Source organism: Thermobia domestica, unplaced genomic scaffold (genome assembly GCF_964235325.1).
Source record: "Thermobia domestica unplaced genomic scaffold, izTheDome1.hap1.1 HAP1_SCAFFOLD_661, whole genome shotgun sequence".
Taxonomy (NCBI): domain Eukaryota; kingdom Metazoa; phylum Arthropoda; class Insecta; order Zygentoma; family Lepismatidae; genus Thermobia; species Thermobia domestica.
The window spans coordinates 59,519-82,884 of record NW_027656371.1 but is presented as its reverse complement, the minus strand read 5'-3'; the positions used below and the strand labels follow the sequence as shown (position 1 = coordinate 82,884).

Below are 23,366 nucleotides of genomic sequence, written 5' to 3'. Positions count from 1 at the left end.
AAATCTACTTCAAATGCGAGGCAGGGGACTTCCACTAGTCCCGGAACTCAACCACTCAATCAACCCGTCAATTATAACTTGGCAAACTTGGCGGACACATCTAATTTTGCTGAACGAGTGAGTCATCATGCCACCAAAAACTAGCGGAAAGGCTGCAAAGAAGGCTGGTAAAGCCCAAAAGAATATCTCCAAGGGAGATAAGAAGAAGAAGAGGAGGAGGAAGGAGAGCTATGCCATTTACATCTACAAAGTTTTGAAGCAAGTGCATCCTGACACTGGCATATCTAGCAAAGCTATGAGTATCATGAACAGCTTTGTTAATGACATCTTCGAGCGTATTGCTGCTGAAGCTTCTCGTTTGGCCCATTACAATAAGCGGTCAACTATCACCAGCCGGGAAATCCAAACAGCTGTGCGCCTTCTTTTGCCTGGTGAACTTGCCAAGCACGCTGTAAGTGAGGGTACGAAGGCTGTTACCAAGTACACAAGCTCTAAGTAAAAATCTTCTTCAAGATTTTTCATTTCAAACGGTCCTTGTCAGGACCAACACATTATTCGAAAGAGTTAAATCACGAAATTTGCTTCATTCTGTTATGTAGAAACACGTTGAAATCCAATTTCTATATGCTGTTAGTAAAAAAGTAAAGCACATAGCGGAGATGTGTCGTGCTTGTATACGAAAGGCATTTACTCGCCGGAGATCTACACTTAGTCATAATAATTTACTTTTAAAAAGTGGTAATACATTCCGTGTTAAGTATAGTAGTAGGTGCACACGGATCTGCACACGGATCGGAAATCAGGTTATTTTAATGTGCCGTGCAAATAAACAGGCTGTTAGTGTAAGAAATAGTGGGTATAACGCTTAGAATATCGATTAATCGCTATGAAATAATGTTGATAAATTATCTCTTGAAAGTACTATAAAATTAATGTTTCTAGTATTTTCGTACTTGAAGGATAATGAAATTTGAAAAAGAGATGCCAACAGCACCTGGTGTTCCCAGGCGGTCACCCATCCAAGTACTGACCAGGCCCGATGCTGCTTGACTTCGGTGATCGGACGAGAACCGGTATATTCAGCATGGTATGGCCGTTGGCGAATGCATATGGCTTCGAGTGAGTTATTGTAGCTACGTAGGTTTGTCGGTGAATACTCAAAAAGACCAGCGCGTGGAAAGCGTTGCTAATTGTTTTAAGTAATGCATGATTACGAAATTATCGTGGTGAACGATGTGAGAATATTCGTCTTTGTGAAAAACAAAATTAGAAAAAGTATACCAACAGCACCTGGTGTTCCCAGGCGGTCACCCATCCAAGTACTGACCAGGCCCGATGCTGCTTGACTTCGGTGATCGGACGAGAACCGGTATATTCAGCATGGTATGGCCGTTGGCAACTACCTTTTCTTCAATGTCCTGTTAAGGAAGTATGTTTTAAGTAAGAATTGACATTATTAACTATAAAGGCAAGCATATTAACGTCGTTAACATTACTTGGAATATACTAATATTCGAATAAATATTTGAATGTTCGAATGATGAGTGATTCGGATGTTCATAGTGCCACTGTGTCCTATCGAGTTTACTATCACGAACCACGTATGAAATTGTATATAAATAAATAAAAATAAATCCTTTATTAAGTATTGATTACAGGAAAAAGGCAAACTTACATTCTTTAATGTACACAATGAAATGTATGAAAGATATTTTTAAGATATGTTTCACTTACCCTTTATAACGCAAGGTAGTTTTCAGTGTAGCATTCTCTTCAGCTGCGAGATAACGTAAGGCAGATGATCATTCAGTCGTGAAGCACTAAAATGTAATATACATTTTAACTATTATCGATAAGAATTATTTACTGCAGGGATGCAAATAAAGTGAGGCAAATTAGTAAATAAAAACCGATACTGTAACTGATAATATAATTAGTTGTATCTGTATTAGTTGTATATACAGTAATCGCACGATTATCCGCGGAGTTGGATGTTGGCATAATCGCGCATAATCAGCAGTATGAGCAGAAAAGGGAAATGAAATGAAATATTTAGATTTACGTCGCATACTTATACCGGTTACGCTAAAGGAGACGGTGATGATGAGTACTGAATGAAGAAAGTGGGAGGAAACGGGAGAAACCCGAGAAAACCCATGAGCACGGTCTTTATGCACGACAAAGTTCACACGGCACGAGCTGGGATTGAATCAGGGACCCCAAGCACCGGAGGCCAAAAAACGGACAAAAAGTCTTTCGTGCAACTTTCGTTTTCGGTAAAAAGTTTACACATAATTTAGAAAGAGTAGTTTTCTGGTCTTTTTATTTCACAAGTTGGTTCATGTCTATATTTTTTACATGCATAAAAAATTTTTCAACTCCCTTGCTTATTTCCTGTTAAAGACCTCTACCTCTGATTGTATTTTTTGCACATATTCTTATTGTTTTCAGACAACATTTCTAAAAGCGTAATTTATCGTCAGCAAGAAAAGAAAAGGAAAGCCTCGGATAGTGGAATGTGTACTGTATATATATATATATATATATATATATATATATATATATATATACGTATTAGTATATAGTTTTATTTTATACGTCTCCTATTATTACACAATGTGCAGATATTGTCAAAGCGCAAGTAAATATGTATAACTCCCCGTTCTGCACTTAATAACTTGAAAGAAGTTCGGGGAAGGTAGTGTAACAGAAAGTGCAAACAGAAATGAGGGTTTAAAGGCATTTAATATTATTCCGTAGTAGTATGATTTTTTGTAAAAAAAAAAATATATATATATATATATATATATCTAAACATACATATTCAATGATATAGTAAGAGGTTAGCAGCACTGATAGAACTGCAGAAAGTACAAAACCGTTAATAAGAAAGAGAGAGAGATGGTGGCCGCTTTTGTGCTTTTCATTGGCTAATTCCGAATTGCGCGCGAATACGTACGAGATTTCTTTCTTTTTCCTCTTCGCAGCCCAGATGTTGCCAATTAGAAGTTTTTAGTACTACATTTGTATGAAAATGTTGCCTTTAAGAAATGTGGTTTGCATACAGAGAAAAGAGCAAAATGAATATTTACCTTAGTGGGCATGAAAAAAGACGAAACATTTTGCAAGATGGACACACGAACTTCCTTAATGCAGGCGTTCAGTACATTATTGTAAAGAAAAAAACACTAAAAAGAATTACTTCAATATCCCTAGCAACATTCAACAATTCATAGAGAAAAATCTTTATTTTGAGAACAATGGAAAACTATGTAATTGTAGATAACTACTAAATTTAATGATTAAGGAAAACGTTTAGGCCCGGCCCTTCAGAAAGAAAGTGCACAGAATATTCTCTCATGGAAGCAATTGCAAAATCAACATTTTGTTTGCAGTTATAATTAGAGGATCTATATACAGGGTGTTCGAAAAAGAATGTATCCTCTTGAAAGAAAATATTCTCTGGGCCCCTAATCCTTTATATACCGAAAGGAAGTTTGTATAGCATTTTTTCTTACCTTCGTTAGAAGAATTGAAAGTGACTACTATCGTGACACGGGAGATATTTAATCGATAGTCGAATTACTCACATACTCGAATGAACACGTCTCTTGTAAGGAGAGGAAAGGCTTCTGTGATCCGCTATCGCAGCTGTGTCATATCTGCAGAGAATGTTAGGACACAAACGTGATCTTTGAGAGCCTCGTGAAAAGAAGTCGCATAGTATCATGTGTGGAGACATCGGGGCCATCTGAAGAACGCTTCATCATTAGGACCAAGGGCGAGTTACGAAACACTCTGGGATATATTTATTAACATAACTTCTCGTCATTCTGCAAGTGTGGTGGAGCTCCATCCTATTGGAAAAGGAAACCTCGGGAGCCCTCTTCATGTGTAGGTATCGTTCACATCTGAAGCATGTGAAGATAGATTACTGTACTATCGTGTACCTAAAATCATTTTCTACGAATACGAACATGTCTACACTGAAGGCAGTGCAGCTCTTTTTCTCTTTTTTTTGGTCATGTATTGTAACGCGGGGCAATGCACACAATAACATGTAATGTTGTGTATCATCATAAAGGGCCAGGGCGATGATTGGATCTTGATGGACGTGGAGAACTGATAGGTGATGTGAGTGGTATTGTGATCTATGGTTGTATGTTTACTGATGAATGCATAAGGAGAGGTGAAGGGGTTGCCTTTTTTTTATGTCGATCGGGAGGGAAGCGATTGGGAAACTTTTGACTTTGTTTTTCAACCGAATATATTGATTGAATAGGTCGCCGACAATTTTACGGGGCGTCACGTCGTTGCCTTTTTCATGTCGATCGCGAGCGAAGCGAGCGTTTTTTTTTTTTTTTTTTTTTTTTTTTTTTTTTTTTTTTTTTACCGACAATATGTATTGAATCGGTTGCCAACACCTTTAGGGGCGCGTCACGTCCTTCTTTCTGTGCTGATCGCGAGCGAAGCGAGCGCGAAATTTTTGACTTTTTTTTTTTTTTTTTTTTTTTTTTTACCCACAATATTTATTCAATCGGTCGCCAACACTTTTAGGGGTGCGTCACGTCCTCTTTTCTCTGCTGATCGCGAGCGAAGCGAGCGCGAAATTTTGACCTTTTTTTCTCTTTTTAATTCTTTTTTTTCTTTAAGAAAAAATATTGATTTCATAGGTCGCGAACATTTTTACGGGATGCAACATCGTTTATTTGTTTTTCCAACCGTCTTTCTGTCTTGAGCCCCCGCCAAGTTAACTTTATGGTGGACAAAAACTATGTGCGGTGGGTTACCGCGGGGTTCTCCCGTTTCCTCCCACTTTCTTCATTCCACCACCATTTCAATCATTTCTCATAATCAGCGCCTCTTTTAGCCTAAGCGGCATAACGTGGGACGTAAAACAAAGATTTCCTTTAGTTGCTTTCTGTCTTGATTACGAGCGCGAAATTTTTTACTTTTTTTTTCTTTCTTTTGATATTATTCATTTAATAGGACGGCAACACCTTTACGGGCCGCCGCGTCGTCGTTTACACTTCTTCAGCCCATATTCTTTCTGCTTGTTCGTTTTCCGGCATCTTGTTATCACCGCCCGCGGCAATGCCTATGTCTTTCATCGCTTTTTGAAGCAAATCTTTAATAAATATGCACTCTCACATTTGTACTAATATGCATACCACAGTGGATAGACTGTAACTAGGAAAGCAGAAGCCTGCATATCATATTATTTAACAGTTGAAAGTGAACTGTCATTTTAAGTTTGATTTTGATCAGATGAGTGCAGTTCAACTCGTCGACAATTGTGAAGATTCTCGAGGTTAGGGACCATCCATTTTGTGCTTTGTAATGAAAATGGCTGCAGCCAAACTTCTCTGATCTGAATGAAACTTGGCATGATGATACATCTTGACCTGCTCTACAAGTTTATTTAGTATTTTCCGTTGCGCAGGCTTTTGCTTCTCCAGGTTCTCCCATGGAACTGAGAAACGTATTCAGTCGAACTTCTGCGGTAAGTCAGTATATCATCCTGAGAAGTTTGATCGAGATAGCAGAGGTTCGACTATTCGTTTTTCAATTCCATGTGATATTACAACACGGTGAACTAAATTTATATAGAAACACTTTGATTTTGTTTTGTTTTTTGCTAGCATTAAACTGAGAAAATGTTATTCAATAGACAGAGAACACCACTCAAAGAAAAGTACATCATAAGAATATATATATGGTTGCTGTGGTTCTCGGTTTAATTTGCTAGTTAAGAAACTTGCTCTAAATAAGTACATCTTACAGGTGAAAAACTAAGCCAGGCGATAGAATTAAATATAAAGTTATACACTTTTATTTTACGTTTACTAGTGTTGGGTTACTACTGTAAAATAAGTCAGTATATATGAAAGATAACTGTATTAGGTACTATTTTCCACCGGCGGTGTATTCTTGCATAGTGTACTTAATGTTTACAAGCGGGGCGCTACTAGTATGGATGCATGACAAGTGCTATTGAAACTCGAAAACTAACTGGTTTCCACTACCCTTGCTTATACGTATACCCGCGTCGCCTTCGCTCCTGTTCACTTTGGACGCACATTCTTGCTATCGCTCAGGCCCCCAGCTTTCTCCTGTTTTGGCTCCCTTAAATAGTATTCGTGCTTTTTATTGGCCACCTGGCAAAGCACTTGTAATGATTTTACACCAGTAACTCTAAAATACATGTGTATTACTTTATTTAATTCTGTCGTCTGCAGAATTTTTTTTTTTTCGTACAAATATGCCTTTTCATGCAGAACACTGAATTTTGCCTGTAAATTTTTGAGAATATGCTGTGACGAAACTTGAGCACCGTTCTTCTTTTCTTTCTTATCACGAGTCTTCTTTAGCCTAATGAGCACAATCATCACACGATAACGACTATTCTTTTCATTTAACTTGTAAACAAGTTGAACTAATAATAATAATTGATGTACAAAGGAGAAGTGTCCTACATATTTGAGGTAAAAAATAAAATAAATATACTTCTACTTCATCCGTGTTTACAAAGTTAAATGTTATCGATTTACAAAAAATGGTCACCTATCCACACACTGACCAGGCTCGACACTGCTTGACCATACATATTAAAACATCGGTCCCACTGAATACACAAGTAGTAAGCACATTCACATAAAAATAATTAGGATTACAGTATATAAAATGCGTTAATTAAAATAGCAAATGCCTTACCTTATCACAGGCGATCCAAAGCCACTGCACATCATCTGCTACGCACACTATATTCCTCCAATATTTCACTCACTTCCTATATCACGCAACAGAAAATATTAATAAAATTCACTTAGCAACATTTTCATTTTTAATCAACAATACGTATAACAATTAAGAATAAAATTAATTGTGAGCACATTGTTATAATTAGAATACTGTTTTTATTCGTTTACAAATATGGGATTAATATAGAGCTGGCAGCAACAATATATACAACTCATCCTGTATGTATCGTAAATCCTAACTTGAGAAGACATCTCTGACGCAAACAATGAGACAAGAAATCAAATACTATATCCGACACATTTGGGGTTTATTGAACTTCAATGTTGGAAGATACCACCTTGTCGGTAGTACAAATGTAATATCCTTACAACACGCGGAACTTTTGCCAGGCATGGCATATCTAGGAATTTGGGAAGATTAATTGATATCCTTAATGTGCAATGTATGATTATGACGCATTGTTATGTACACGCAGACGGAACCAGGACAATCTATAGATGACATTTGCACTGTGTTTGGACAATTTGTTCGCAGAAAATAACCGTTTTTGTCTATGAATACTTGAGAACATGGAAGGTATGAGATATACATTTTATGCGCAAATATTATAATACAAATCATTGTTAGTTTGGTGGATGCGTGAAAGAAAGAAAAGGAGTAGATTTTTGCAGACGTCCGGATATAAAGCGAGAACTGAGAATACGCATCTATAACATCTATTTTCTTTGTGTTAATGATATCGATGAACTAAACGGGGAAACTAAAATACAACTGTTTGCAGTATAATTCGAAGTATAGTCAAGTGCAGAGGCGTACTCACGGGGTGTCCACCGGGTGCGGACTCCTCGCAAAAGTTCCTAAGTGAACATACATTTGCAGACTTTCTCATTAAATGTAGTTATTAACAGGGAAAATATTGATGTATCATCAATATAAATCTGATCTTACACTTCATCTGTACTCTGTCTGTATCATGTTTTTGTGAAAAAGTAAGTGGAATATTTATCGTGTTTTCGAATGCAGAATAATAGTATATAGACATAGTGGCTTGTAGTATTGGAACCTTGCCCCCCGAAGCTTGGATCCCTTAGAAGAAAAAAAAATGCATGCGCGCCTGGTGAAATGGTTAACGAATTCAGTTCACTCGATGAATCGACAGATAGTAATACACATTTCGACAGATCGACAGCATTCGACAGATACAGACATATGAAAGTAGCACAAGAATTAGGCGAAAGTCCGTGCGTTTCCTCAATTCACGTAGGAAACAACAGAAAATATCAACTACCATAAAATAATCCGTATATATATTTAATTTATTTGGAATAAAATAAATATAGAAACAACCTGTTCATACATAACTACGGTAAGTGCGTTAATTGCTAACGTAAGAACAAATATGAAACAAGGCACAAAATAAAAAAGAAAAATAAAGTTAAAGGGAATAAATATTTAGGCTTGATTGTCATTCGTATTAAGAAGCTGGGTAATAAAATGTTAAAATCTACAGAAAATTATGAAATTAAATCAGGATTTGAAATAAAAGTCTATACATTGGAAGTAGGCCAGGGAGTTTGCAAGGCAGATGTGTGCGACACGCGTTACTTTATAGATTCCCTTCATTGAACTATAGTAAGCAGTACGAAGATGGTACTTTGCGTATAATCACAGGAAGGATTGAAGTTAATTACCATGGTAATATAATTATTTATTGATAAGTATTTCCATGTTAAATTATGAAAATTATAAGCACAAGGAGGGTGAAAAAGTAGTGTGACCGACTTAGCAATGACTGAAACATAAAATAGAAAAGCGAATAAAAACAAATGCCTTTTGAGTTATGTGGAATAAAGTTTCTTCTAGCCAGTAAGGAAGAATAGGATCTGGTGCATTCATTGAATACCTGAAAAAAATCGTTTATCAAAATAGAAGGAAACACACTTATCGTTGTGGCAACTACGAACTTCTGTTTACCTCAGCCCGCCTCAGCAAGTGCTTTCTATCCGGTCCGCGCTCCGTAACCAAACTCAACGCTGCCTGCTAGCGAAAATTTCATTCTTCAGTATCGTTGAGTTTATTGCAGAAAGCAATGGCAGATACGGCATCAGCACCTGCAGCCCCGGCACAGGCTTCTCCTAAGAAGTCTGCAAAGCCTAAGAAACCAAAAACAACACCTTCTCATCCAAGAACATCAGAAATGGTGAACAACGCCATCAAGAATTTGAAGGAAAGGGGAGGAAGTTCACTGCAAGCTATTAAGAAATACATCTCTCAGAACTACAAAGTGGATGCCGAGAAGCTTGCTCCATTTATCAAGAAATACTTGAGAAGTGCAGTTGCTTCTGGGTCTTTGGTTCAGACCAAGGGAAAAGGTGCATCTGGATCGTTTAAGCTTAGTGCTTCATCGCTGAAGGAGAAGCCTGAAGGTGGATCTTCAACCAAGGCGAAACGATCAGCATCAAAGGAGAAGAAGCCTGCGAAAAAGCCAGCAGCTAAACGTCCCAAGAAGACTGGTGAAAAGAAAAAGGCTGCTGCTCCCAAACCTAAGAAATCACCATCTAAAGTGAAGAAGGCAAAAACTCCCAAGAAGCCAAAGGCCCCGAAGCCAAAGAAGGCTACAGCAAAACCGAAAAGTGCTAAGAAGGCTGCACCAAAGAAGAAGTAAATGTGTCAGTAAATCATCTGACATTTTAAAACGGCTCTTTTTAGAGCCATCAAATACTTTGAGAAGAGTAAAATTGTGCTTTTCCTATCATTATCACATGTTCATTCATAGCAATGTATAGTATACACGCAAGGGACTTTGAGTTTTCTTTTTAACCGAAGCACTTCTTGATGTAAGTGCTTTATAACAGAGGGGAATTGAGGGTGGGGAAAGAAAGCTTTCACGGGTGTCAAGAATGGTGTACTCGAAAAAAAATGGGGAACACATTACGTAATGTCAATTTGTGATCACTTACTTTTTCCTTGTTCCTATCTTCAAGTAGCGAAACAGTACAGAAAACGCACTTAATGCATTTGTTAGAAAAACTTTTGCAGGCTGACTGGGTTCGATTCTCGGTGGGAGCTCAAATGTTTCGCATTGCACGTTAATAAGTAGGTCCACGTTTGAAACAGCCTTGCTGCTGAAAGGGACACTAAACTAAAATCAACTCTTTTCAAGGCTGGGGTGAAAGAAATGTTCGAACTTATTACAACTCGTGAAAGTGAAGTAGACTATGTTTCAATTTAACGTCGTACTATTATGATTTTTATGATAAAGGAGACGGGTGATTACGCCTAATGAATGATGGAAATACTGGTGTAATGAGAAAGTGTTAGGAAAAGGGAACACGCTAATAACCACGGATACCGTCTTATAATTCGTAATATTGCTATAAAGAAAAATAGTAACACCAGCAGAAATGTAGGTGTACAATTGAACTGATGTTAAGTACAAACAGACACTTAAAGAAAGTTTAGTTTAACGTTTGCATTCAACAGCAGCGACCTCTGACAAAATAATATTACTTTTGCTACCTTGGAAGAAGTACATATTTCGCCTGCGAGTTCTATCAGATTAATAACGTTGAGAAGGGCAAACAGTGGTTGAATCGAAGTTAAGTTATGCAACATATGGCAAAATCGAACCCTTGACCACATAAAACGAAGATAATCAATCGGTAAACATAGGGGAAAACTAAAGAATATACTTGAAAGATAGGATGATATACGAAACGACAGGAAAACGAAGGTAGATGTATTAACTATGCAACATACGGCGTGAGAATTTAAAAAAAAAAGATAACAAGTATGGACAAGATCCTTGTTAGGATAACAGCATCTCTAAGTAGTGTATTGGTCCTAAAAAGGACCGTTTTTGAACTCAGTGCCAGAACTTCAAACTTAAGCACGTTCCCCACGGATGCGGCGAGCAAGCTGAATGTCCTTAGGCATGATTGTGACTCTCTTTGCGTGAATAGCACACAAGTTGGTGTCTTCGAAAAGCCCTACAAGGTAAGCTTCACTTGCCTCCTGTAAAGCCATGACAGCTGAGCTTTGGAAGCGAAGATCTGTCTTGAAATCTTGTGCAATTTCTCGGACGAGTCGTTGGAAGGGCAGCTTGCGGATGAGCAATTCAGTGCTCTTCTGGTAACGACGAATTTCTCGGAGAGCCACAGTACCAGGCCTGTAACGATGGGGCTTTTTCACTCCACCGGTAGCTGGAGCACTCTTTCTTGCAGCTTTGGTGGCAAGCTGCTTTCGAGGAGCTTTGCCTCCAGTAGATTTCCTAGCTGTCTGCTTGGTACGTGCCATTGCAACTGTCACGACTTGTTTCAAATAATTGCGCGCTGAATGAAGTCAAGTTATATAAAGAGCAAAACCGTTAAATCAAGCTATTTCTCATTGGATAAAGTCAGTCGAAAAGGACAGTTCTCATTGGCTTAGACACGTTTTGTGTTTTTCCTCCGTGCTTTCCCTGCATGATCGAAGGAACAAAACCACGAGTCTTGGGCTGCTTGGGCTTGTATTTCTCGTGTGTGGTGAGCGAAGCAGTAACATATCGAAATGACAGGACGTGGAAAAGGAGGCAAGGGTCTTGGCAAAGGAGGTGCCAAGCGCCACCGTAAAGTTCTTCGTGACAACATCCAGGGTATCACCAAACCCGCTATTAGGCGTCTTGCTCGCCGTGGTGGTGTGAAGCGTATCTCTGGTCTCATTTATGAAGAGACCCGAGGAGTATTGAAAGTATTCCTGGAGAACGTAATCAGAGATGCTGTTACATACACAGAACACGCCAAGAGGAAGACAGTGACAGCTATGGATGTTGTGTATGCCTTGAAGAGGCAAGGAAGAACCCTGTACGGTTTCGGAGGTTAAGTTGGGGTTCCTCCTATTTTGGATATAAAATTGGCATAAACGGCTCTTTTCAGAGCCAACAAATTTATATAAAGGGAAAGATTTACTTTGTGCGATTTTCTGTTAGATTATAAGAATTCGTGTAACTACATTAAAGCCTTTTGATGCACACTAAATTACAGACGTAGAGAGATTAATTTGAGAAAATCATACGTTTTTTTTTACATTATGTACGTTCATGTATACGTATTCATATCATGTAGCAGTATTAATGCTGGAGAAGGGGTTCTGGTTGGAAATTGGCGATTTGTTGGAAGTAGCGAGCATGAGAGATGCGAAACGCAAGTCGGAATTTCTGTTCTGACAGTAGGATGTACGTATAGAGGCTTATACAACTTCTATACTGTGCTGTGAGGGGCGAATAATGCGTTAGAAACCTGAATCTTGTCCTTTATCTTGTTTACGTGGTCTTGGGTTCGATTTCTTTCTTTTGCGGTAGTGTCTATTGTGATTTACATGTAAATTAATGACACTTCGTAGCGGGTTACTAAAATAAAGAGTAATACAAATATGAGATGTAGGTTAATGCATTGTATACTTCACATTATTTACTAAAGAAAGGCAGTAGTTACAAGAAACCTAGGCTCGCTCGTTGGGCACAGTAGCAAATGAGTTCTGAGATCAGAGAATAAGAGTAGTTGCGTATTACAAACCATATACATATAACACATATCACACAAATATGAATATCGACCTTGCAAAGAATAAATCGTACTTAAGTGTGCATTTAATGTCATTACTATGTTGCAAAAGAAATTTAGGAAAGTTTTCTGATCCGCTCTGTTCATGATGTCATTGGGGCATAGTAATGAACAATAATAAATGTCGAGAACATATTGAACAGAGTAATTTCAGCCAAGCCAACGCAAGAGAGAAACATGAGTGCTTTAAGAATGTTGGAAATTCCTTTGTCTAGCATGAAGTACATGAGAATATGTGGTATGAGGTTTTCTTCCATTGCTGAGAATCTGGGCTCGACTGTCCTGTCCTCTGGGTAATATGAGCCCGATGTACGCAAATATCAAAAAAATGTAGCTAGCGACAATACAAAAGGTAATGATCTTATAATTAATAATGTAGTGGGAACTAAGCACATCGCTGTTTGGAGTATTCTAAAGTTAGTGTGACTTCCTATGGGCTTCAATTACGATCGACGACTACACATATACTAATTAATCGAATAGCAGCGAGAATTTCGAATGAAACTAAGCAACTATCTCAGACACTTTTGATGAGTCTGTATATCGAAAACAATTCATTTCAATCGTAAATCTCCTCTATAAAGGGGTTTGTGGCCCTCATAAGGGCCGATTTGTATGAGATATAGGTCTTACATTTATGCCTTCTTCTCAGTTTTCTTGGGCAGAAGTACAGCTTGAATGTTGGGCAAAACACCACCCTGAGCGATTGTAACTCCAGACAACAACTTGTTTAATTCCTCGTCGTTACGGATAGCTAACTGCAGATGACGTGGAATAATCCTAGTCTTCTTGTTGTCACGAGCAGCGTTGCCTGCCAACTCAAGAACTTCAGCTGCCAGGTATTCCATGACTGCAGCCAAATACACGGGAGCGCCAGCACCAACTCGTTCGGCATAGTTACCCTTTCGCAAAAGACGATGGATTCTGCCTACTGGGAATTGAAGGCCAGCCCTGCTGGAGCGGGACTTGCTCTTTCCCTTGACTTTTCCACCTTTGCCGCGACCAGACATTGTTCAATATTCTTTCGTAATAAGATGAGAGGAAAAATTGCGGCCTCCCATGAATCAAGTCAGTTTTGTTACTACTTCAAGCGTGCACCCGAGTGCATCAAATGAAAAGCAAGGCAGTTGGCGCGAATTGAAACACGTACTGTAATTTAAATGAAGTCGATAAATCGGCGGACACATCTAATTATCAGAGGATCTACGGGGAATGGTCTGGAAGCTGAGAGGTGCTCGTCATGGTTGTGGATACCTTGCGGTGTTAGACCAAGCAACCATTGATTAGAGCCGCTACACGCCGCCCACAAGAAGAGCAACAGAATATTGTTTGCAGCAGGAAGTGAAGAAGTGCTTCAGACAATCTGCTACAGGATAGTCTTGTCAGATAATCCTGTTTTTAGAGAAGAGCTGTGGATAATAAAGTTATAGTGCTAAACACACACATTACACACACTGCTTCCTGGTGAAATAGATATTGCTTTCCGTCAGCTTGACCCCCTATTGTGGACCAAGATTCGCACTGGCCATATAGGTTGAACAGGCTTTGCCGACAGTCGGCTGACGGGATCACAATACTATCTCTCTGGGATAGCGTAGAGAAGCAAATACACAGCAATTAGTGAACTGGCCCTTATCAGGCCCATAAACCCAATTAGTGACTGAAAGTGAACTTGGCCCTTATCAGGACCATCAAACCACATAGCAATGCCAAGACCACCCAAAAGAACACCCACCAAGAAGCCACGTGATGCCAGTCACAAAAGGAGTGAGTTATCAGAAACACCCAGACGAGAGCCCAGCAGGGAGAAGAAACCTACAAGAAGACAAACGTCCAAAGATGACATGCGGAGAGAAACTCAAACAGAAACGACCACCAGGGAGATCCGGAGGGAGGCAACCAGCCCAGCAGTAGAGACACCCCCAGGAGCACAGAAGCAACTCAACGATGACTACCTGTTGTATCCGCCCGTGAGCATATTGAAAGCCAGTCAAGAAATCAACATCGAAGCCATTATTAAACAGAAGATCGATGCAGAGGATTTCATGCTGCTCAACATGGGTGGAGGGAAGCATCGTGCTTACTTCAAATCAGAAGCCACAAGAGAGATCTTTCTAAAAATATTCAAAAACAGCGACTTTGGCCCACAAGCAATCTTACTTGGACGTATCACGAACACTACAGAAGCAACCCAACCAGAACGACCATCAACTGGACAAGAACAAAGCAACGCGACCAATCAGCTCACACAGGAGAGACCTCACAATTCTGGCTCTTTTCAGGGCCACCAGAACCACACACAGGTGAATAACCACGCACAGGTGAAAACCACTTCTCATACAGGTGAAAAACCAATAACAGATGAACAAGAAGTTGAATTCAAGCCGGTTCAGCATAGAAGAAGAAGGAAACTATACACAGAAGAAGAGAGAACCTCAACCACGAAAACCAGGACACAGGAAGATAGACAGCAGCACGCACCGAAGAACCAAGAGAAAAAGACTCCCACGTATACATGTGTTATACGCGGAGTTGAGATCACAACCAACATCAATAAGATGAAAGAAGCATTACACAAGCAGAAAATAAGGTTTAACAACCTCATCCGCATAAACACAAATAGAGGCCCGGCTCCAATGTTAAGGCTTTTTTCCAAACATTACGAAGACGTCAATAGACTCACAACCCAAGGACTGGAAACTGAAGAAAAGAGGTACAAAGTAGAGAATTCCCGTCAACCTCCAAGACCGATGCCCTGCTGGAACTGTTACCAGTACGGGCATCTGAAATTTCAATGCACTGAACAGAGAGTCTGTTACCGCTGTGGAAACTCTCACCAAGAAGATTGTAACAAAGCAGTCGACAATGGCTTTTGCGCCACTTGCAAACAAAAAGGACACAGAACGGGAAGCAGCACCTGCCCCCAAAGACCAAGAAGCATCCCCCAGCAGAGATACACAAAAGTCACAATAGAAGAAGAAGCACACCCTACCAGAAGTACTGGCCCTTCTCAGGACCACATCGCCACAGAAAAACCAGGAAAAGCCACTGAAGTAAACCCACCAGAGAATCATCCAACTGCCATAGAAGAGAAAATCACATCTGAAATAGAGAAGGCCACAAACAGGATCATCACATGGGTTACAACCATTCTCACAGCAACCAGTCACCAAGAAGAACGCACCAAGATGTTGACAATTATACAAACAGCCACAAAGAAAATCTTCGCTAAAACAGTGAACGCCTTGACAGCAACCAACGGTTCGATACATGTCACCCAGCCCACATATGCAGACAAGATAAAATCCAAGAGAAACCAGTCGAGCACAAATTACAAACCAGCTCGGAAGAACAATGAAACAGAGGTGGCAGCTGCAGAAATGGTGAATTGATGCTGAAACCAGCAGACAGATGACGACACACGCACAGACAAAGGAAGATGAGGCGGCTAATTTGCATGCTAAAAAAATAACACAGATCCCCACTAACAATACTTTCCCATTACAGACAACACAGATTTGTATATAACATAATCAGATAGGCTTTAACATAACATAATAATTTATTTTTGACAGACACATTTACATGGATTTTTGCCACCCTTCAACTGTGGTTTTGCCATGTAAATACTATTGCATGCAGCATGACCGATATAGGGGGTTTTTTCCTGGTTTCCAGGTTTTTTGTCCCTCTCTCAAAACATAATAAACCTTCTCTCGCGCTTTCCTATCATCTATTTTACCCTTCTTTCCTTCTATTTCACACATTGACAGATTCGCGTGTAAATGTCTTTCGTAAAAGATAGAAGCCGCGGCATACACCTACACCCGACAGATACTTTAGTGTACTAATTGCATGTGAGGAGAGGCATGTAGATAGATGGTTGATGCCTTACTCTCTGTCAGGGCGCGGGCTTTCCCGAGGGGCGTCCTTATTTTTAACTTTTCTGTTTCTGTTTCTCTGCGGACACAAATTTTGCTGAACGAGTGAGTCATCATGCCACCAAAAACTAGCGGAAAGGCTGCAAAGAAGGCTGGTAAAGCCCAAAAGAATATCTCCAAGGGAGATAAGAAGAAGAAGAGGAGGAGGAAGGAGAGCTATGCCATTTACATCTACAAAGTTTTGAAGCAAGTGCATCCTGACACTGGCATATCTAGCAAAGCTATGAGTATCATGAACAGCTTTGTTAATGACATCTTCGAGCGTATTGCTGCTGAAGCTTCTCGTTTGGCCCATTACAATAAGCGGTCAACTATCACCAGCCGGGAAATCCAAACAGCTGTGCGCCTTCTTTTGCCTGGTGAACTTGCCAAGCACGCTGTAAGTGAGGGTACGAAGGCTGTTACCAAGTACACAAGCTCTAAGTAAAAATCTTCTTCAAGATTTTTCATTTCAAACGGTCCTTGTCAGGACCAACACATTATTCGAAAGAGTTAAATCACGAAATTTGCTTCATTCTGTTATGTAGAAACACGTTGAAATCCAATTTCTATATGCTGTTAGTAAAAAAGTAAAGCACATAGCGGAGATGTGTCGTGCTTGTATACGAAAGGCATTTACTCGCCGGAGATCTACACTTAGTCATAATAATTTACTTTTAAAAAGTGGTAATACATTCCGTGTTAAGTATAGTAGTAGGTGCACACGGATCGGAAATCAGGTTATTTTAATGTGCCGTGCAAATAAACAGGCTGTTAGTGTAAGAAATAGTGGGTATAACGCTTAGAATATCGATTAATCGCTATGAAATAATGTTGATAAATTATCTCTTGAAAGTACTATAAAATTAATGTTTCTAGTATTTTCGTACTTGAAGGATAATGAAATTTGAAAAAGAGATGCCAACAGCACCTGGTGTTCCCAGGCGGTCACCCATCCAAGTACTGACCAGGCCCGATGCTGCTTGACTTCGGTGATCGGACGAGAACCGGTATATTCAGCATGGTATGGCCGTTGGCGAATGCATATGGCTTCGAGTGAGTTATTGTAGCTACGTAGGTTTGTCGGTGAATACTCAAAAAGACCAGCGCGTGGAAAGCGTTGCTAATTGTTTTAAGTAATGCATGATTACGAAATTATCGTGGTGAACGATGTGAGAATATTCGTCTTTGTGAAAAACAAAATTAGAAAAAGTATACCAACAGCACCTGGTGTTCCCAGGCGGTCACCCATCCAAGTACTGACCAGGCCCGATGCTGCTTGACTTCGGTGATCGGACGAGAACCGGTATATTCAGCATGGTATGGCCGTTGGCAACTACCTTTTCTTCAATGTCCTGTTAAGGAAGTATGTTTTAAGTAAGAATTGACATTATTAACTATAAAGGCAAGCATATTAACGTCGTTAACATTACTTGGAATATACTAATATTCGAATAAATATTTGAATGTTCGAATGATGAGTGATTCGGATGTTCATAGTGCCACTGTGTCCTATCGAGTTTACTATCACGAACCACGTATGAAATTGTATATAAATAAATAAAAATAAATCCTTTATTAAGTATTGATTACAGGAAAAAGGCAAACTTACATTCTTTAATGTACACAATGAAATGTATGAAAGATATTTTTAAGATATGTTTCACTTACCCTTTATAACGCAAGGTAGTTTTCAGTGTAGCATTCTCTTCAGCTGCGAGATAACGTAAGGCAGATGATCATTCAGTCGTGAAGCACTAAAATGTAATATACATTTTAACTATTATCGATAAGAATTATTTACTGCAGGGATGCAAATAAAGTGAGGCAAATTAGTAAATAAAAACCGATACTGTAACTGATAATATAATTAGTTGTATCTGTATTAGTTGTATATACAGTAATCGCACGATTATCCGCGGAGTTGGATGTTGGCATAATCGCGCATAATCAGCAGTATGAGCAGAAAAGGGAAATGAAATGAAATATTTAGATTTACGTCGCATACTTATACCGGTTACGCTAAAGGAGACGGTGATGATGAGTACTGAATGAAGAAAGTGGGAGGAAACGGGAGAAACCCGAGAAAACCCATGAGCACGGTCTTTATGCACGACAAAGTTCACACGGCACGAGCTGGGATTGAATCAGGGACCCCAAGCACCGGAGGCCAAAAAACGGACAAAAAGTCTTTCGTGCAACTTTCGTTTTCGGTAAAAAGTTTACACATAATTTAGAAAGAGTAGTTTTCTGGTCTTTTTATTTCACAAGTTGGTTCATGTCTATATTTTTTACATGCATAAAAAATTTTTCAACTCCCTTGCTTATTTCCTGTTAAAGACCTCTACCTCTGATTGTATTTTTTGCACATATTCTTATTGTTTTCAGACAACATTTCTAAAAGCGTAATTTATCGTCAGCAAGAAAAGAAAAGGAAAGCCTCGGATAGTGGAATGTGTACTGTATATATATATATATATATATATATATATATATATATATAATACGTATTAGTATATAGTTTTATTTTATACGTCTCCTATTATTACACAATGTGCAGATATTGTCAAAGCGCAAGTAAATATGTATAACTCCCCGTTCTGCACTTAATAACTTGAAAGAAGTTCGGGGAAGGTAGTGTAACAGAAAGTGCAAACAGAAATGAGGGTTTAAAGGCATTTAATATTATTCCGTAGTAGTATGATTTTTTGTAAAAAAAAAAATATATATATATATATATATATATATATATATATATATATCTAAACATACATATTCAATGATATAGTAAGAGGTTAGCAGCACTGATAGAACTGCAGAAAGTACAAAACCGTTAATAAGAAAGAGAGAGAGATGGTGGCCGCTTTTGTGCTTTTCATTGGCTAATTCCGAATTGCGCGCGAATACGTACGAGATTTCTTTCTTTTTCCTCTTCGCAGCCCAGATGTTGCCAATTAGAAGTTTTTAGTACTACATTTGTATGAAAATGTTGCCTTTAAGAAATGTGGTTTGCATACAGAGAAAAGAGCAAAATGAATATTTACCTTAGTGGGCATGAAAAAAGACGAAACATTTTGCAAGATGGACACACGAACTTCCTTAATGCAGGCGTTCAGTACATTATTGTAAAGAAAAAAACACTAAAAAGAATTACTTCAATATCCCTAGCAACATTCAACAATTCATAGAGAAAAATCTTTATTTTGAGAACAATGGAAAACTATGTAATTGTAGATAACTACTAAATTTAATGATTAAGGAAAACGTTTAGGCCCGGCCCTTCAGAAAGAAAGTGCACAGAATATTCTCTCATGGAAGCAATTGCAAAATCAACATTTTGTTTGCAGTTATAATTAGAGGATCTATATACAGGGTGTTCGAAAAAGAATGTATCCTCTTGAAAGAAAATATTCTCTGGGCCCCTAATCCTTTATATACCGAAAGGAAGTTTGTATAGCATTTTTTCTTACCTTCGTTAGAAGAATTGAAAGTGACTACTATCGTGACACGGGAGATATTTAATCGATAGTCGAATTACTCACATACTCGAATGAACACGTCTCTTGTAAGGAGAGGAAAGGCTTCTGTGATCCGCTATCGCAGCTGTGTCATATCTGCAGAGAATGTTAGGACACAAACGTGATCTTTGAGAGCCTCGTGAAAAGAAGTCGCATAGTATCATGTGTGGAGACATCGGGGCCATCTGAAGAACGCTTCATCATTAGGACCAAGGGCGAGTTACGAAACACTCTGGGATATATTTATTAACATAACTTCTCGTCATTCTGCAAGTGTGGTGGAGCTCCATCCTATTGGAAAAGGAAACCTCGGGAGCCCTCTTCATGTGTAGGTATCGTTCACATCTGAAGCATGTGAAGATAGATTACTGTACTATCGTGTACCTAAAATCATTTTCTACGAATACGAACATGTCTACACTGAAGGCAGTGCAGCTCTTTTTCTCTTTTTTTTGGTCATGTATTGTAACGCGGGGCAATGCACACAATAACATGTAATGTTGTGTATCATCATAAAGGGCCAGGGCGATGATTGGATCTTGATGGACGTGGAGAACTGATAGGTGATGTGAGTGGTATTGTGATCTATGGTTGTATGTTTACTGATGAATGCATAAGGAGAGGTGAAGGGGTTGCCTTTTTTTTTATGTCGATCGGGAGGGAAGCGATTGGGAAACTTTTGACTTTGTTTTTCAACCGAATATATTGATTGAATAGGTCGCCGACAATTTTACGGGGCGTCACGTCGTTGCCTTTTTCATGTCGATCGCGAGCGAAGCGAGCGTTTTTTTTTTTTTTTTTTTTTTTTTTTTTTTTTTTTTTTTTACCGACAATATGTATTGAATCGGTTGCCAACACCTTTAGGGGCGCGTCACGTCCTTCTTTCTGTGCTGATCGCGAGCGAAGCGAGCGCGAAATTTTTGACTTTTTTTTTTTTTTTTTTTTTTTTTTTACCCACAATATTTATTCAATCGGTCGCCAACACTTTTAGGGGTGCGTCACGTCCTCTTTTCTCTGCTGATCGCGAGCGAAGCGAGCGCGAAATTTTGACCTTTTTTTCTCTTTTTAATTCTTTTTTTTCTTTAAGAAAAAATATTGATTTCATAGGTCGCGAACATTTTTACGGGATGCAACATCGTTTATTTGTTTTTCCAACCGTCTTTCTGTCTTGAGCCCCCGCCAAGTTAACTTTATGGTGGACAAAAACTATGTGCGGTGGGTTACCGCGGGGTTCTCCCGTTTCCTCCCACTTTCTTCATTCCACCACCATTTCAATCATTTCTCATAATCAGCGCCTCTTTTAGCCTAAGCGGCATAACGTGGGACGTAAAACAAAGATTTCCTTTAGTTGCTTTCTGTCTTGATTACGAGCGCGAAATTTTTTACTTTTTTTTTCTTTCTTTTGATATTATTCATTTAATAGGACGGCAACACCTTTACGGGCCGCCGCGTCGTCGTTTACACTTCTTCAGCCCATATTCTTTCTGCTTGTTCGTTTTCCGGCATCTTGTTATCACCGCCCGCGGCAATGCCTATGTCTTTCATCGCTTTTTGAAGCAAATCTTTAATAAATATGCACTCTCACATTTGTACTAATATGCATACCACAGTGGATAGACTGTAACTAGGAAAGCAGAAGCCTGCATATCATATTATTTAACAGTTGAAAGTGAACTGTCATTTTAAGTTTGATTTTGATCAGATGAGTGCAGTTCAACTCGTCGACAATTGTGAAGATTCTCGAGGTTAGGGACCATCCATTTTGTGCTTTGTAATGAAAATGGCTGCAGCCAAACTTCTCTGATCTGAATGAAACTTGGCATGATGATACATCTTGACCTGCTCTACAAGTTTATTTAGTATTTTCCGTTGCGCAGGCTTTTGCTTCTCCAGGTTCTCCCATGGAACTGAGAAACGTATTCAGTCGAACTTCTGCGGTAAGTCAGTATATCATCCTGAGAAGTTTGATCGAGATAGCAGAGGTTCGACTATTCGTTTTTCAATTCCATGTGATATTACAACACGGTGAACTAAATTTATATAGAAACACTTTGATTTTGTTTTGTTTTTTGCTAGCATTAAACTGAGAAAATGTTATTCAATAGACAGAGAACACCACTCAAAGAAAAGTACATCATAAGAATATATATATGGTTGCTGTGGTTCTCGGTTTAATTTGCTAGTTAAGAAACTTGCTCTAAATAAGTACATCTTACAGGTGAAAAACTAAGCCAGGCGATAGAATTAAATATAAAGTTATACACTTTTATTTTACGTTTACTAGTGTTGGGTTACTACTGTAAAATAAGTCAGTATATATGAAAGATAACTGTATTAGGTACTATTTTCCACCGGCGGTGTATTCTTGCATAGTGTACTTAATGTTTACAAGCGGGGCGCTACTAGTATGGATGCATGACAAGTGCTATTGAAACTCGAAAACTAACTGGTTTCCACTACCCTTGCTTATACGTATACCCGCGTCGCCTTCGCTCCTGTTCACTTTGGACGCACATTCTTGCTATCGCTCAGGCCCCCAGCTTTCTCCTGTTTTGGCTCCCTTAAATAGTATTCGTGCTTTTTATTGGCCACCTGGCAAAGCACTTGTAATGATTTTACACCAGTAACTCTAAAATACATGTGTATTACTTTATTTAATTCTGTCGTCTGCAGAATTTTTTTTTTTTTCGTACAAATATGCCTTTTCATGCAGAACACTGAATTTTGCCTGTAAATTTTTGAGAATATGCTGTGACGAAACTTGAGCACCGTTCTTCTTTTCTTTCTTATCACGAGTCTTCTTTAGCCTAATGAGCACAATCATCACACGATAACGACTATTCTTTTCATTTAACTTGTAAACAAGTTGAACTAATAATAATAATTGATGTACAAAGGAGAAGTGTCCTACATATTTGAGGTAAAAAATAAAATAAATATACTTCTACTTCATCCGTGTTTACAAAGTTAAATGTTATCGATTTACAAAAAATGGTCACCTATCCACACACTGACCAGGCTCGACACTGCTTGACCATACATATTAAAACATCGGTCCCACTGAATACACAAGTAGTAAGCACATTCACATAAAAATAATTAGGATTACAGTATATAAAATGCGTTAATTAAAATAGCAAATGCCTTACCTTATCACAGGCGATCCAAAGCCACTGCACATCATCTGCTACGCACACTATATTCCTCCAATATTTCACTCACTTCCTATATCACGCAACAGAAAATATTAATAAAATTCACTTAGCAACATTTTCATTTTTAATCAACAATACGTATAACAATTAAGAATAAAATTAATTGTGAGCACATTGTTATAATTAGAATACTGTTTTTATTCGTTTACAAATATGGGATTAATATAGAGCTGGCAGCAACAATATATACAACTCATCCTGTATGTATCGTAAATCCTAACTTGAGAAGACATCTCTGACGCAAACAATGAGACAAGAAATCAAATACTATATCCGACACATTTGGGGTTTATTGAACTTCAATGTTGGAAGATACCACCTTGTCGGTAGTACAAATGTAATATCCTTACA

At 38.7% G+C, this 23,366-nt stretch overlaps 4 non-coding genes across 4 annotated transcripts; all 4 read right to left on the bottom strand.

The window, feature by feature from the left end:
* Window positions 1–982: 982 nt before the first annotated feature.
* Window positions 983–1,101, bottom strand: LOC145677159 (5S ribosomal RNA). The gene has a single exon (XR_014129655.1). It is a non-coding gene; the product is annotated as a 5S ribosomal RNA (ribosomal RNA).
* Window positions 1,102–1,278: 177 nt separating this feature from the next.
* Window positions 1,279–1,397, bottom strand: LOC145677166 (5S ribosomal RNA). The gene has a single exon (XR_014129662.1). It is a non-coding gene; the product is annotated as a 5S ribosomal RNA (ribosomal RNA).
* A 15,804-nt stretch (window positions 1,398–17,201) lies between these two features.
* LOC145677171 (5S ribosomal RNA) lies at window positions 17,202–17,320 on the bottom strand. Its single transcript, XR_014129667.1, has one exon. It is a non-coding gene; the product is annotated as a 5S ribosomal RNA (ribosomal RNA).
* A 177-nt stretch (window positions 17,321–17,497) lies between these two features.
* On the bottom strand, window positions 17,498–17,616 carry LOC145677165 (5S ribosomal RNA). Its single transcript, XR_014129661.1, has one exon. It is a non-coding gene; the product is annotated as a 5S ribosomal RNA (ribosomal RNA).
* Between the last annotated feature and the right edge of the window lie 5,750 nt (window positions 17,617–23,366).